We start from the raw sequence: 16,312 nt of genomic DNA, 5'->3' as shown, positions 1-16,312 counted from the left end.
TTTCTCCACATCCTCGCCAGCATCTGCTGTCACCTGAATTTTTAATCTTAGCCATTCTAACTGGTGTGAAACGGTATCTCAGGGTTGTTTTGATTTGCATTTCCCAGATGATTAAGGATGTTGAACATTTTTTCAGGTGTTTCTTAGCCATTCGGTATTCCTCAGTTGATAATTCTTTGTTTAGCTCTGTACCCCATTTTTTAATGGGGTTATTTGAATTTCTCGGGTCCAACTTCCTGAGTTCATTTTATATCTTGGATATTATTCCTCTATCAGGTTTAGGATTGGTAAAAATCCTTTCCCAATCTGCTGGCGGCCCTTTTGTCTTGTTGACAGTATCTTTTGCCTTACAGAAGATTTGCAATTTTATGATGTCCCATTTGTCAATTCTTGATTTTACAGCACAATCCATTGCTCTTCTGTTTAGAAAATTTTTCCCTGTGCCCATATCTTTGAGGCTTTTCCCCACTTTCTCCTTTATCAATTTCAGTGTCTCTAGTTTTATGTGGAGGTCTTTGATGCACTTAGACTTGAGCTTTGAACAAGGAGATAAGAATGGATCAATTCTCATTCTTCTACATGATAACCGNCAGTTGTGCCAGCACCATTTATTGAAAATGCTGTCTTTTTTCCACTGGATGGTTTTAGCTCCATTGTCAAAGATCAGGTGACCGTAGGTGTGTGGATTTAATTCTATTCCATTGATCTACCTGTCTGTAGCTGTACCAGTACCATGCAGTTTTTAGCACAATTGCTCTGTAGTGCAGATTAAGATCAGGCATGGTGATTACACCAGAGGTTCCTTATTGCTGAGAATGCTTTTTGCTATCTTAGGTTTTTTATTATTACAGATGAATTTGCAAATCTCTTTTTCTAATTCTGTGAAGAATTTGGTTAGAATTTTGATTGGGATTGCATTGAATCTGTAGATTGCATTTGGCAGGATGGCCAATATACATATATTTGTGTGTGTGTGCGGTTTTGTGTGTGTGTATGTGTGTGTGTATAAGTATATTTTTTATCTAAAGGCTAGAAGTATCAGGAAAAGAAGTTTTACAGTCCCTGATACATCATAGATATCATTCTAGATTACTCTATCTAGCAAAATTGTGTTCCATCCAATAGATATGACTGTGTGCTTCTACTTCTGTATTTGCCAGACACTGGCATAGCCTAATAAGAGATAGCTATATCAGGGTCCTGTCAGAAAAAAACTTGTTTCCATATGCAACAGTGTCTGTGTTTTGTGGTTGTCATGGGTTGGATGCCCGGGTGAGGCAGTTTCTGGATGGTCCTTCCTTCTGTCTCAGCTCCAACCATTGTCTCTGTAACTCCTTTCCTGGGTATTTTGTTCCCCATTCTAAGAAGGAGTGAAGTATCCATACTTTGGTCTTCCTTTTTCTTGAGTTCCTTGTGTTTTGAAAACTGTATCTTAGTTATTCTAAGTTTCTGGTCTAATATACACTTATCAGTGAGGGTATATCATGTGGGATCTTCTGCAATTGGGTTACTTCACTCAGAATGATATTCTCCAGATCCATCCATTTGCCTAAGAATTTCATAAATTCATTGTTTTTAATAGCTTAATAATACTCGATTGTGTAAATGAACCTAATTTTCTATATCCATACCTCTGTTGAGGGACATCTTGGATCTTTCCAGGTTCTGACTATTACATATAAGCCTGCTGTGAGCATACTTGAGCATGTGTCCTAATTACCAAGTTGTAACATCTTCTGGGTATATGGTCAGGAGAGGTATTACTGGATCTTCTGGAGGTAATATGTCCACATTTCTGATGAAGCACCAAAATGATTTCCAGAGTGGTTGTACCAGCTTACAATCCCACTGGCAATGGAGGAGTATTTCTCTTTATCCACATCCTTGCCAGCACCTTTTGTCATCTGAATATTTTATCTTAGCCATTCTGACTGGTGTTAGGTGGATCTCAGGGTTTTTTTAAATTTGCATTTCCCTGATAATTAAAATGTTGAACATTTTTCCAGGTTCTTCTCAGCCATTCAGTATTGCTCAGTTGAGAATTCTTTGTCTATTTCTGTACCCCACTTTTAATAGGGTTATTTGATTTCTGGATTTCAGCTTCTTGAATTCTTTGTATATATTAGATATTAGTTCCCTATCAGATTTAGGATTGGAAAATATCCTTTCCCAATATGTCATTGGCCTTTTTTTTGTGTCTCATTGACAGTGTTTTTAGCCATAGAGAAGCTTTGTAATTTTATGAGGTTCCATTTGTCGATTCTTGATTTTACAGCATAAGCCACTGCCACTCTGTTCAAGAATTTTTCCCCTGTGCCCATTTCTTCAAGGCTTTCCCCCACGTACTCATCTATACGTTTTAGTGAATCTGGTTTTATGTGGAGTGTCTTGATCCACTTTGACTTGAGCTTTGTACAAGGCAATAAGAATGGATCAATTCAAATTCTTCTACATGACAAGCGCCAGTTGAGCAGCACCATTTTTTGAAAATGCTCTTTTTTCCAATGGATGGTTTTAATTCCCTTGTCAAAATCAAGTGACCATAGATGTGTTTGTTCATTTCTGGGTCTTCAGTTCTATTTCATTGATCTACATGTCTGTTGTTGTACCAGTTCCATGAACTTTTTATCATAATAGCTCTATAGTACAGCTTGAGGTCAGGCATGGTGATTCCCCCAGAAGTTCTTTTACTGTTGAGAATAGTTTTTGCCATCCTAAGTTTTTTGTTATTCCAGATGAATTTGCAAATTGCCCTTTCTAACTCTGTGAAGAATTGAGTTGTAATTTTGATGGGCATTGCATTGAGTCTGTAGGTTGCTTTCAGTAATATATACATTTTGACTATATTAATCCTGCCGTTCCATTAGCATGGGAGATCTTTCCATCTTCTGAGATCTTCTTTGATTTCTTTCTTCAGAGACTTGAAGTTCTTATCATACAAATCTTTCACTCCCTTTGTTAAAGTCACACTAAGATATTTTGTAGTATTTGTGACTATTGTGAAGGGTGTTGTTTCCCTAACTTCTTTCTCAGCCTGTTTGTTCTTTGTGTAAAGAAAGGGATTTGTTTGAGTTAATTTTATATCTAGCTACTGCACTAAAGCTGTTTATGAGGTTTAAACATTCTGTGGTGGAGTTTTTAGGGTCATTTATATATACTATCATTTCATCTGCAAATAGTGATATTTTGACTTCTTCCTTTCCAATTTGTATCTTCTTGATCTCCTTCTGTTGTCTAATTGCTATTGCTAGGACTTCAAGTACTATATTGAATATTTTGGGAGAAAGTGGGCAGCCTTGTCTAGTCCCTGATTTTAGTGGGACTGCTTCAAGTTTCTCTCCATTTANNTTGATTTTGGCTACTGGTTTGCTGTAGATTGCTTTTACTATGTTTAGGTATAGGCCTTGAATTTCTGATCTTTCCAAGACTTTTATCATGAAGGTGTGTTGGATTTTCTCAAATGCTTTCTCCTCATCTAACGAGATGATCATGTGCTTTTTGTCTTTGAGATTGTTTATATAGTGGATTACATTGATGGATTTCTGTATAGTTATCCATCCCTGCATCACTGGGATGAAGCCTACCATATTTCATCTTCTTTTGAATCAAGTAATATCTCATCAACATTTTGTAAGACATCTCCTATAATTTGGTAATCATCCAAGATAGAATATCAGCAGATATGGTGAGATCTTTCTTAGTCTTGATCAGAACCTTAGGTAGAGATAAATTATTTTAACAAAGTTTACAGTAAACAAACATAAAACTTATTCAACTATATTTGTAAACAATGAAATAGGATGAAAAGAAGCTGTGAGCTCAAGATATATTCTAGACCTCCAAATATATTCATTTGCTAACACCCAAAGTCAATTAGGGTTTAACTCAATGTATAATTTAAAAGGAAGTTCCTCACACAGGACTTTAACTGGATTATTTCATGTATTTGTGGAAAATTTTCCAGGGGTTTTCTACATCGAATATTTTGATGTTAATTCTTATTATATATATATATATATATATATATATATATATATATATATATATATATATATATATATAATCATATATAATTAGTCCATTGAAAAGTAAATATTGTAGTGAAATGATTTATTTTTATTTTGTTTGTGCTAGTAATAGTAACATAACTAATACTCAAGTAGCATTGGTTCAAAATTATACATTATTTGTGGAAATATGCATGTGTGTATCAACTACAGGTGTTCAAAATGTTCATACATTGTTAGAATTGAAGCTAAGCCTGAATTTCAGAAACATTTTGATGACATATCAAGTGGAATATCTAATCTCATGTAAAAGGCATGGTTCCATTATACATTTTATCTGATATTTCAGGTTGTGTTATTCACATGAATAGCAACAAGGATGGATTTAGTTGCAGTATATAGGTCTGTCATCATATATCTCTACATATGTTATGCGCAAATATGTCTATATTCATTACCTATTTTTTTATCCCCAAGAACATAAATTATTAGACTGTGTGTGAATAAATAGATCAAACTAACTTACAATTTACATATACAAGAAAGGGCATGCTACTCATCTGTAATTGTCACTTCATTTTATCTATTCCTGCATTGCTATCTTCATTCTATTTCTATTAAACTCAAAACAAACTATAAAACATTTCGTTCAACCCAATAGGAAGAACACCACCAACAAACAACCAGAGCTTCTAGGGTCTATATCAGCTACTAAGGAGTATACATGGTGGGACCTATGGATCAAGACACATATGTAGCAGAAGATGGCCTTTTGGGGTATCAATGGGAGAAGAGGCCCTTGGTCATGTGAAGGCTCAATGCCTCAGTGTAGGTGATGCCAGGGCAGAGAGTTGGGAGTGGGTGGGTGGATGTGGGGGGTACTTCCTTCTAGAAGCATGGGAAAGGGAGATGGGATTGTCATTGGTAGTGATTGGGATGGGGGATAACATTTGAAATGTAAATAAATAAAATATCCTATTAAATAAGAAATATAAAAATATTCCTTTCAAAATTCAAAATGAATTTTCTTAGGAGGAGACATAATACTAATTTTCTGATTCTTATTTGGTAAAGTATTTATTAGGAAGAAAATGTTAAAGAATTACTGAGAATAATTCATAAAATATACCATTGTTTCAGATTTCATGTTTAGTGAAAATTATATCAGCAATTCTATTTATAACTGTCTATTACCTACAAACCTACCTAGGGTTTATTTATGTCTTGAGATTGAAGCAGATTCCTTAAAGGTATAGAGTTTAATGGATAATTTTGGCTGTAAGTCCTCACAATCATCTTTACTTAAAGTGAAATTAATGGTACACTACTGGATTATTCTGATCCAACCTCACATTTTACATTGAGAACATTCTAACACAAGACATAGTTCATATCTGAAATATTGCAAGTAACATGTTTCAAAATAAGCTTAGTATCTAATTGGAAGTGGACAAGTACAGTATATTTGTAGTGCATCTCCATTGTCATGGGGTACTGTTCTTTCAGTGACAGATCCAGTTTGGCAACTGTCACTGGTGGCTCTTATATCTGCCCGTGATGAAGAATGCCAACTTGTTCTCTTATAACCATAGCTCTTTGAAGTGCCCCAAGACTCCTTCCAAATGTTATAAGACACAGAAGAAATGAAAAATTTGATGGAAATTATGCCCAATGTTAGGGTGACAACTTCTTTAATAATATAAGAAGGGCAGAGATATAAAGTAGGGTCACTGTAAGTTTATTGTTCCAACTTTGCCTCTAATAGGGCTGATACATAAGCTAAACCACTTTCCTGATACCTTAGGTGTGCATTTATTTGAAAAAGGGGGAGAATTTTGAATTTCTTTCAGAACATTTCAATTACTCTGTCTTCAAAAGGGACACTTGAGAGAAAACTACAAATTTTTGAAAGTTGCTTTCCACTGTGACCGTTTCTTTTACTACTCTATGTATATAACGTTCTATACTATACATTAATATGTATGTCAAGGATATGATTATGTAGGGAGAAACATACAAACCCCTTAGGAAGACGTTTTGTGAAAAACATTTGTAAAATGTCATATTGATTTATTACTTGCATCAAATATCATTTTCCTCCTTTAGTAAAAATTGCAAACATAATTAAAGAACAGAGTAAATTTCTTCTAATTGATTTCATTAGATACATGTTTTGCAGAAGAGGTGTTTCATATTGTTATTAAGATTAAAACATATGTGATTTATCGCATAGTGTTTACTCTCAGTAGTTACCAGATTCTACATACTTCAGATGCTGGTATAACTTCTTAGAATGTATGAATTATCCTTTCTGCTGGAATTAAATAGAAATTACCTTGTATTGTATAATCTTTGTATCTCCAGCAACTTCATACTATTTCTTAAAAGTATGTTATTTGCCTCAAGTTGTTATCTGGCTCAAAGAAAATACAGAGGCATTATCACTAAGCATCTACTAAATTTTGCAGTTTGAATATCATTTTAGTTTTTTCATGTACTCAAACCTTTCCATACATTCCATAGTACTACCTTTCAAATCGGTGTTTTTTTTTTTTTTTTTTTCTTCAGAATTTATGGCTAAAATTTGAGTCAGAAACTCTCCACACATATCTGTAATATCTTTTTCTCTCTTGTACTACATACAAGCAAATACCTATAAATGACCTTCAAACTGTTCTTGGTAATACTGAGTCATCATACACTCGTTGCCTATTCCTTATATAGTAGTGATATTCACTCCTCTTCTTGGTGGAAAAATTAGTAGGGAATTGCAAGTAATGCTTATATTTCTTTTGACACTTTAAGGAAACTATTTTCTTGCTATTTTGTTCAAATCAAGAAATGCATTGAAATTGAGTTTTCTAGTTATCAATGTGGTATACTGCTATATATCACTTCCGACTTGACCAGGTTCATACTTAAAGATTGTTAGGCTGTCCCATTACTTACATGTATATTTCCAAATCTTAGGCTCTTATGTGTCTCTAGCCAGTGTAATCTTAGCATTGTAATAACTATCTGAAGGGGTCTGCAACCCTATAGATGGAACAACAATATGAACTAACCAGTACTACCAGAGCGTGTGTCTCTAGCTGCATATGTAGCAAAGATGGTCTAGTTAGCCATAATTGGGAAGGGAGGCCCCTTGGTCTTGCAAACTTTATATGCCCCAGTACAGGGTAACATCAGGGCCTTGAAGTGGGATTGGATGGGTAGGGGAGAAGGGAGGGGAGGGTATAGGAGACTTTGTGGATAACATTTGAAATGTAAATGAAATAAATACCTAATAAAAATTGGAAAATAAAAAAAATGACTATCATCTTATCTTTAACTCACAATCATGCCCTACACTCTTGCCTCTAATTGCTTGTTTCATACCTTTCAGTTCAGTTCCTGTGTCAGGCTACTGTGATTCTGTGGTTCTTTTTGTTTCCTACTTTCCTTGTAAATAGGGGACATTAGAGGTTTGAAGTCAGATGCAGTTTTGCTACCCTGGCTGCTTTTCTAAGCAGAGGGTTTGATTGAAGGGTTTCTCTTGGTTTCTTATTCTAGCACATCAGGTTATTTAAGATAGTGACATTGGATAGCAGCCCAGAGTATTTCTATGTGATTGTTTGATCAAAAATCTACTGCTCGAATTTACTCCTGGAAATTTCCACTTGTTCCTTCTTCAATTCAGAGACAGAAATGGGTGATTAAAGTCTATCTTCACAGTATTGATTTACCCTTTTAGTTCAAAAGTTTGTTTTGTTTTGGTTTGTTTTTACTCATATTAACCATATGTCTAAATAGGTCTGTTAACCACTCTTTCCTATTTCTTGATAAATTGTCTTCCCTTAATCTTAGTATGGTTTGCTCAATTTTTTCTTCACTTTATGTTCCAATCAAAGCCCCCTCCCTACTTTTCTCACAATTTCCTATTGTAATCTCTATCTTTTTTTCCATTGCCTTCTCCTCAGAAAAGAGGGAGCAATAGTGCTAGGCAGTGGTAGCACATGACTTTAATAACAGCACTTGGGAGGCAGAGGCAGGTGGATTTCTGAATTCGAGACAGCCATGGTCTACAGAGTCAGTTTCAGGACAGCAAGGGCTACACAAAGAAACCCTGTCTCTATGCTTGGGGTCATGTTTCAGACCCAGCATGATCATTGCATGTTGCCCCAGTCTCTGTGAGCCCTCATGGACACAGGTTAGGTGACATGGTTATTCTTCTTGTGAGGTATTGGACCTAAGTCTTTCTCAGTATTATATCCCACTGTTGGAGAAGCCTTTCTAATTTCTAGAAGCATGTTTGACTGTGGATATGCATTTGCCTTAATTCTCTGCTGGATAATGTCTCTGAAGAGACAGTTATACTAGGCATCTATATTCAAGAGAGCTAAACATCACTGATAGTGTCAGAGTTTGGTTCTATCACATGGGGTGGGTATCAAGTTGTACCAGTCTCTGTTGTCCTAGCCTCTGCACTATCTTTATCCCTTCTTAACTTGTAGGCATGAAAATTTGAAGTTGAAAGATTTGTGAGTTTTTTGATATCGCAAACTCTCTTCTGGAATTCTTGCCTGGGTAAACTGGTAGCCACTTCAGTCTCTCTACCTCCTTTTGTAGGAATCCCATCTAGGTCCACCTACATATGTTCCCAGTATTCTGTCTAGTCCTAAGCCTCACGTAGATCAAGAAATGCTTACTACTGATTTCCATTCTTCCTCCCAGTCTTCTAGTGCCACCCATCTCTTCATACACGATCACCATTGTCTTTCCATTCTCATCTACTCTCCTACCCAGTTCTCTTTATCAAACTTTGATGATGCTTAAATTTCCCCTACTTATTTAGATTAAAGCATGCTAATTTACAAAATATGCCCTTACTAACTTGATTCTTTGTGTCTTTGGATAGCAGCATGGTTATCCTGTACATTATGTCTAATATCCACTTATAAGTGGGTAAATACATATCTGTATTTATAGCTCACTATTACCTCATTAAGGTTGTTATTTTCCTGCAAAAATCAAGATTTCTTTGTTTTTAATAGCTGAATGGGATGCCGTTGTGCAGAAGTACCATGCTTTCTTTATCCATTCTTCAGGTATAGGGCATTTATTTTGTTTCAAGTTACCAGGTAATACAATTAAAGTTGTTATGAACATAAATGAGGACGTGATCCTGTAGTATAATGGGGCATCTTATAAGCATATGCTCAGGAGTGGTATAAATATGTCATGAGGTTAAACAATTCCCAGTTTTCTGAGAAAGTACCGAAATAATTTCCAACCTTGCTATAAAATTTTCACTCCCACTAAGAACGCTGGAGTGTTCCTATGCTCCAATTCCTCTCCACCATCTGCTGACAATTGAGATTTTGAATCTTAGCCGTTCTGAGATTTATAAGATGGAATATCTGGATCTTTTTTTTGGCTTTTCCATGAATACTAAACAAATGAAACATATCTGAAAATACTTCTTGATTTTTAGTAAATACTCTGTCAAAAATTCGTTGTTTAGGTCTTTTCCCCTTTTTAAATTGGTTTAGTTGTTTTTTTGTCTTATACTTTCCAGAGTACAATATTAATTTTTATATTATCCCTTTGTCAAATTTATGCTTAGTGAAGTTATCCCAATTTTAGACATTTGTCTTACAGACAGTGTCATTTGCCTTCAAGTAACTTTTTATTTTCATGAAAATCTTTCATATGACAATTATTGATCATAGACTCTGTGCCATTGGTGTTTTGTTCAGGAAATTATCACTTATACCAGTTTACACAAGGCTGTTCCCTATATTCTTATCTATTATATTTAGTGTATCTGCCTTTATTTTAATGTCTTAGATCTGCTTGGCCTTGAGTTTTTGTGGGGTAATAAGCATGGATCAGCTTGCATTCTTCTACATGCAGCCATCTAGTTAGTTTTTCCAATTGTTTTCCAAGGTATGGTGTGCATAGGGGAAGTGTGTGGGTTTATTTCTTTTTATTTTTCAATTCCATTGATTAATTTGTCTGTTTCTGTACCAATACTGCACAATTTTATTACTACTGCCCTGAAATATATTTTGAAGTGACAGATGGTGATACCTCCAAATGATTTTTATTCTACAGGATTCAAAATATGAATCTTGATTTTTTGTTTGTTTCTTTGTTTTTGTTTTTCCACAGGAATTTTGGAATTGTTCTTTTGAATTCTTTAGTAGATTGTGCTGGACTTTTTATTGGAATTGGGATGAACCTTAAATTTGTTTTGCTAAGATGGCCATTTTCACTGTGTTAATTAAAATGAACCATGAGAATGGCAGATAGTTCCATCTTCTGATACCTTCTTCTGTGTCATTTTTTAGATGCTTGAAGTCCTTGTCATATAGGTCTTTCATTGGCTTTGTAAGAATTACAGCAAGATATTTATATTAGTTGTGTCTATTATAAATTCTCTTTTCAGTCTAATCTCTTGACACACTAATCTCTTTCTCACCATATATATTACTTGTATAAAGGAAGGCTCCTGATGATTTTTAGTTTATTTTGTATCTACTCACTTTTCTGAAGGTTGTTTTTCAGCTGTGGGATATCTCTGGTAGAAATAATTTTTGGTTATGAATAGTGATAACAAATAGTGATAACATGACTCTTTTCTAATGAGTATCCCATTGTCCTCCTGTAGTTGTCTTATTGCTCTAACCAGAAACTCAAGTGCTATGCTGAATAGACATGAAAATAATATAGTGCAGTGTTTTACCTCTGATTTAGTGATATTGCTTTAAGATTTTTCTCAATTTAATTTAATGTTCGCAATTGGCTTGATGTATTTTGATTTTATTATGTTTAGGTATGCACCTTGTGAACTGTTTGAAGGCTTTTAAATGAAAGAGTGTTAGAATTTCTCAAAGGCAATTTCTGCATCTAATGAGATGGTTGTGTCATGTTCATTTTTCTCTTTCTGAAGGCTTATATGGTGGATTATATTGATAGAATTATTGTATAATGAATGATCCTTGTATCCCTGTTGTAAAGCCTTATTGATCATGATGGATGATGATTCAATCTGTCCTTGGACTATGTTTGTAAGGTGTATTTGTTTTTGTTTTTTTATAATGAGTATTTTTGAATCTATGTTCATTAGGGTAATTGGTCTGACATTTTAGACTGAAGTTGGGGATCCCTATGAAATTGTTAGGGGAAAGATTGACAGAACAGAATAGGATGGCAACCCCATAGACATATCAACAATGATAAATAACCTGTACCCCTGGGAGCTTCCAGAGACTGAACCACTAACCAAACAGCATACATGGGTTAGTTTAATGACCCTGGAAATTTTGAATCCTAAGACTGCCTTGTCTTGTTTCAGTGGGAGAGGATGTCCCAAAAATATATTAGAGACTCAATGCCCCAAGATGTGGAATTTCCTGTCAGGTACTCTCTCAGAAGTGAAGGAAAGGGTGATAGGTTAAGAATCATAGTGTAGCAAGAGGGTGCCATGATATGGAATATATATATTGAATAATTAATAAAAATAATACATGCATAAATAGGAAATTTACTCCCCTATTTATTTATTATTTGTTTGTTTATTTATTTGCTTATTTATTTATTTATTTATTTATTTATTTATTTACATACTTATTTTTGATCACTTAACACCCAAGATAATAGCAAATATCTACTGAAAACTCTGATTCCAGTATGTACTAAATACAGAATGGCATTTCATAAGCTTGTATTTCGAAGTTTCAGTAATGAGTTATGTGAACAGTTATGAAATGTTTGAGCTCTCCTAAAGTATAGTTATTTCATTTCAAAGATGGTTCTATCCTTAAGAAGGATATTAATACATTTGTCTTCATATGAAAAAGAGTGGAGCTATATAAACAAGGAATAAAATGATGAGTGCTCTTAAAACAGTGTCCTTGTTATGCATTTGATTCTTTTTTGCATGGTCAGATACACTGCAATGGCAGCCAACCCAATTATTGTTGACTCAGAGAGATTAAAATAAAGGATTATAGCCTCTTTACCTGATATAGAGGGGTGTCAGTAGTCACTTTTTTTATTGTAAGGAGAAAGAACTCTTGCCTAAAAGTGTGGACGAGTCAGTGGCAAGAAAACTAAGGCATATCAGGGAAGTAATGGTTGGCATTTTAAAATAGGAGTAAAGATAACAGGAAAATGTATAAGAAGATCCATTATACATTTTGTGAGGAATGGTATGTTGTGACCATGAGCTACTTGAAAACAGTCTTGTAGTAATCCTACTGAGAGGTATACACGGATATTTGGGGATGCTGCTGTTATTTGTGGCTAAGACAAAGTTCAGCAAAGATTCTATAAATGTGGATCATAAGAAGAATGTAGAATAGAATTCTGTATTATTAAAATGAATTGGGCAATTATAATGATTAACAATACTGGAACATAAAAAGATACCTTAAGAGGGTTTCAAAAATTTGAGTTTCATGGCAAAAATGTTCAGAATTTTTACAAAAAACGGTTGTTTTGTGGAAATACTAGCCCTAGTGTGTGCACATAAATAATCACCTGGAAAAAATCTATGATGTAATTTAAAACAAACAAACAAACACACCAAAGATAAAGGAATGTGTAAAATATACATATATAATAATCTACAATGTTACCAGTTCTATGAATATTAGAGACTCTGCAAACCTTGATGTAAAGGAAGTCATTTTGATTCAAAGGTAATTGTAGAGAAATGGAATATTTCTAAATTTACAAATGCAAACTTCTGAAATATTTATCAGTTTTTTAAAATAGAAAATACAAAGTAATCACTTAGAAGTCACAATCTCTTGATTTGGTATGTCTTGAAAGTATAAAGCTTTGTTTTTGTTATATTTATAATTAGTCAAGGATTCTTTTGATTGAGCATTAGCTTTTTATTTCTATTAGATTTCATTCTTCATTTAAAACAATATATATATATATATATATATATATATATATATATATATATATATATATATATATATTCCCTCTGGTTAAAATTATTTCTGATGAGGAAGGGATTTAATTTTTTAAAAATGCCTTCATTAAGACATGTCATGGAAAGTTGTATTATTATCTGTAAGATCTATTCGGTTCATAACTTCTGCTAGTTTTACTGCATCTCTCTTTAGTTTCTGTTTCCATGATCTATCCATTGATGAGTGTGGTTTTTTGAAGTCTCTCACTATTATTGTGAGAGGTGCAATGTGTGCTTTGAGCTTATTAAAACTTCTTTTATGAATGTGGTTGCCCTTACATTGGAGCATAGATGTTCAGAATTGAGAGTTCATCTTTGTAGATTTTTTCCTTTGAGGAATATGAAGTGTCCTTCATTATCTCTTTCGAAAACTTTTGATTGAAAATCAATTTTACTCGATATTAGAATGACTATTTCAGCTGGTTTCTTCAGATCATTTGCTGGGAAACTTTTTTCCAGCTTTTTTCTATGATGTCAGTTCTGTCTTTTTCACAGAGGTGGGTTTCTTATATGCAGCAAAATGCTGAGTCCTACTATGAATCCAGTCTGTTACTTTATTTCTACTTATGGGGGAATAGAGTCCATTGATGTGAAAGCCTATTAAGGAAAAGTGGTTGTTGCCTTTTGTATTTTTGCTGTTGTTGTTGTTAAAGATAGAATTATGTTTGTGTGGCTACCTTCTCAGCACCCCAGTGTACCTCCTCCTAAACTAACAATATAACTTGTCATATAACAAGCCTCAACAGATACAAAAAGATTGAAATAACCCCCCTGCATCCTATCAGATCACCCTGGCCTAAAGTTAATCTATAATAACAGCACAAACAACAGAAATCCAACATATATATGGAAGCTGAATAACGTTCTACTCAATGATAACTTGATCAAGGCAGAAATAAAGAAATTAAAAAAAAGACCTTCAGAATATAATGAAAATGAAGGCATAACATACACAAACACTTGGTACACAATGAAAGCAGTGCTAAGAGGCAAACTTAAAGCTCTAAGTGCCTCCAAAAATAAACTGGAGAGAGTATTCACTAGCAGCTTGACAACACATCTGAAAGCACTAGATAAAAAAAAAGAAAATGTATGCAAGATGAGTAGGAATAATGAAAATTCAGGCTGAAATCTACCAAGTAGAAATAAAAAGAACTATACAAAGAATCAACAACACCAGTAGCTGTTCCATGAGAAAATCAACCAGATAGAGCAACCCTTAGCCAAACTAACAAGAGGGCAGGGAGACTGTATCCAAATATTAAAACTTTAGAAAGAGAATGGAAATATAAAAACAGAAACTGAGGAGATTATAAACCATATCAGATCCTACTACAAAAGCTTCTACTTAACAAAATCAGAAAATCTGGGTGAAATAGACAATTTTCTAGAGAAGGTTTAATCAGGATCACATAAACCGTGCAAACACTCCCATAACTTCTAAAGAAGTAGAAACACTCATTAAAAGACTCACAAACAAAAAAAGGCCAGGACCATATGGGTTTGGTGCAGAATTCTCTCAGATCTTCAAAGAAGACCTAATACCAATACTCTTCAAACTACTCCACAAACTATGAACAGAAAGAACACTACAAAATTCATTCTATGAAGCCACAATTATGCTTTTATCTAAGCTCCATAAAGGCCCAACAAAGAATGAAAACTTCAGGCCAATTTCCCTCATGAATATCAATGCAATATAATCAATAAAATCCTTGCAAACCGAATCCAAGAACACATCAAAATGATCATCCATCATCACAATGTAGGCTTCATCCCAAGAATGCAGGTATGGTTTAATATATAGAAATCCATCAAGGTAATCCACAAAAAAAAAAAAAAAAAAAAACCAAAACCCTCAAACCACTTTCTTCCTACCTATTCAATATAGTACTCAAAATTCTAGCCAGAGCAATTAGACAACAAAAGGCAGTCAGGGGCATACAAATTGGAAGTCAAAATATCACTATTGGCAGATGATATGATAGTATGCTTAAGAGACCTCAAAAATTCCATTAGAGAAATCCTAAACCTGATACACAACTTCAGCAAATTGACTGGATATAAAATTAACTCAAACAAATCAGTTGCTTTCCACTAATCAACAAAATACCAGGCTGAGAAAGAAATTAGGGAAATGAAAATCCTCACAATAGTCACGAATAATATAAAATATATTGTTGTGACTCTAACCTAGCAAGAAAAAGATCTGTATGACAAGAACTTAAAGTCTCTTTAGAAAGAAATCAAAGATCTCAGAAGATGTGAAGATTGCCCATGCTCATGGATTGGCAGAAGTAATATTGTGAAAGTGGCCATCTTGCTGAAAGCAATCTACATATTCAATACAATCCCCATCAAAATTCCAACTCAGTTCTTTGTAGAGTTAGAAAAAACCATTTGGAAATTCATTTGGAATAACAAAAACCTCCAAATAGCTAAAACTATACTCAACAATAAAAAAAAAAAAAAATACTTGGGGAACCACCATTCCTGAAAAAAAACATATATGTTATTTGTATAGGGACAGGTAGGTAGAAAAATGGAATAGATTTGAAGACTCAGCAATCAACCCCCACACCTATAGTCACTTAATCTTTGAAGAAGGGCCCCAAACCATGCAGTGGAAAAAAGACAGCATTTTCAACAAAAAATGGATAGTGAAAATGTGGTAAACTTACACAGTGGATTCTTTCTCATATATTAAAACCAATAACATAGTGAAATTTGCAAGCATGTTAAAGGAAGCAGAGAAAATCATTTTTGTTTAAGCTAACACAGATTTAGAAAATTAAACATGGCATATACTCACTATTAGCAATAAAATCAAAGATAAACATCCAGCAATCCTCAGACCCAAAGAACATAAATGACCAAAAAGCTTTAAGTAAGTGACATGTAAATCTAATTTAAAGAGGAAAACTGAATGGAATTTATGGGTAGATATGTAGAGAGGACTGCATGTGGGTGAGGAGTGGGAATGGGAACAGAGGTAATCAGGTGTCAGGAGGATAGCGTGAGAATCTTCTAGGGAATAATGTTGGAAATTGATTACATCTCTTGGAAGAGGTAGAAACCTAGGTCAATAGAAACTCCCCAAAATTGATGAGCATGATGCTAGGTAACAATCATTGCTATGGAGAATATGGAGCTGAACTGCCAATCTCCTGTAACCAAGCAAGGTATTCAGTGGCAGGTTTGGAAGACCAGCCCAAGCAGAACGATTTGACTTGCAATTGTTTTTACTTATAGCATATGCTTGAATAAATGTGGTAAGGAAATTATGATAATGATAACTCAATTACTGGTCCAGTCCATCTTAAGAACCATTGCA

Source organism: Mus pahari, chromosome 18 (genome assembly GCF_900095145.1).
Source record: "Mus pahari chromosome 18, PAHARI_EIJ_v1.1, whole genome shotgun sequence".
Classification (NCBI taxonomy): Eukaryota; Metazoa; Chordata; class Mammalia; order Rodentia; family Muridae; genus Mus; species Mus pahari.
The sequence above is the reverse complement of the archived record's forward strand: the minus strand, read 5'-3'. Positions refer to the sequence as shown.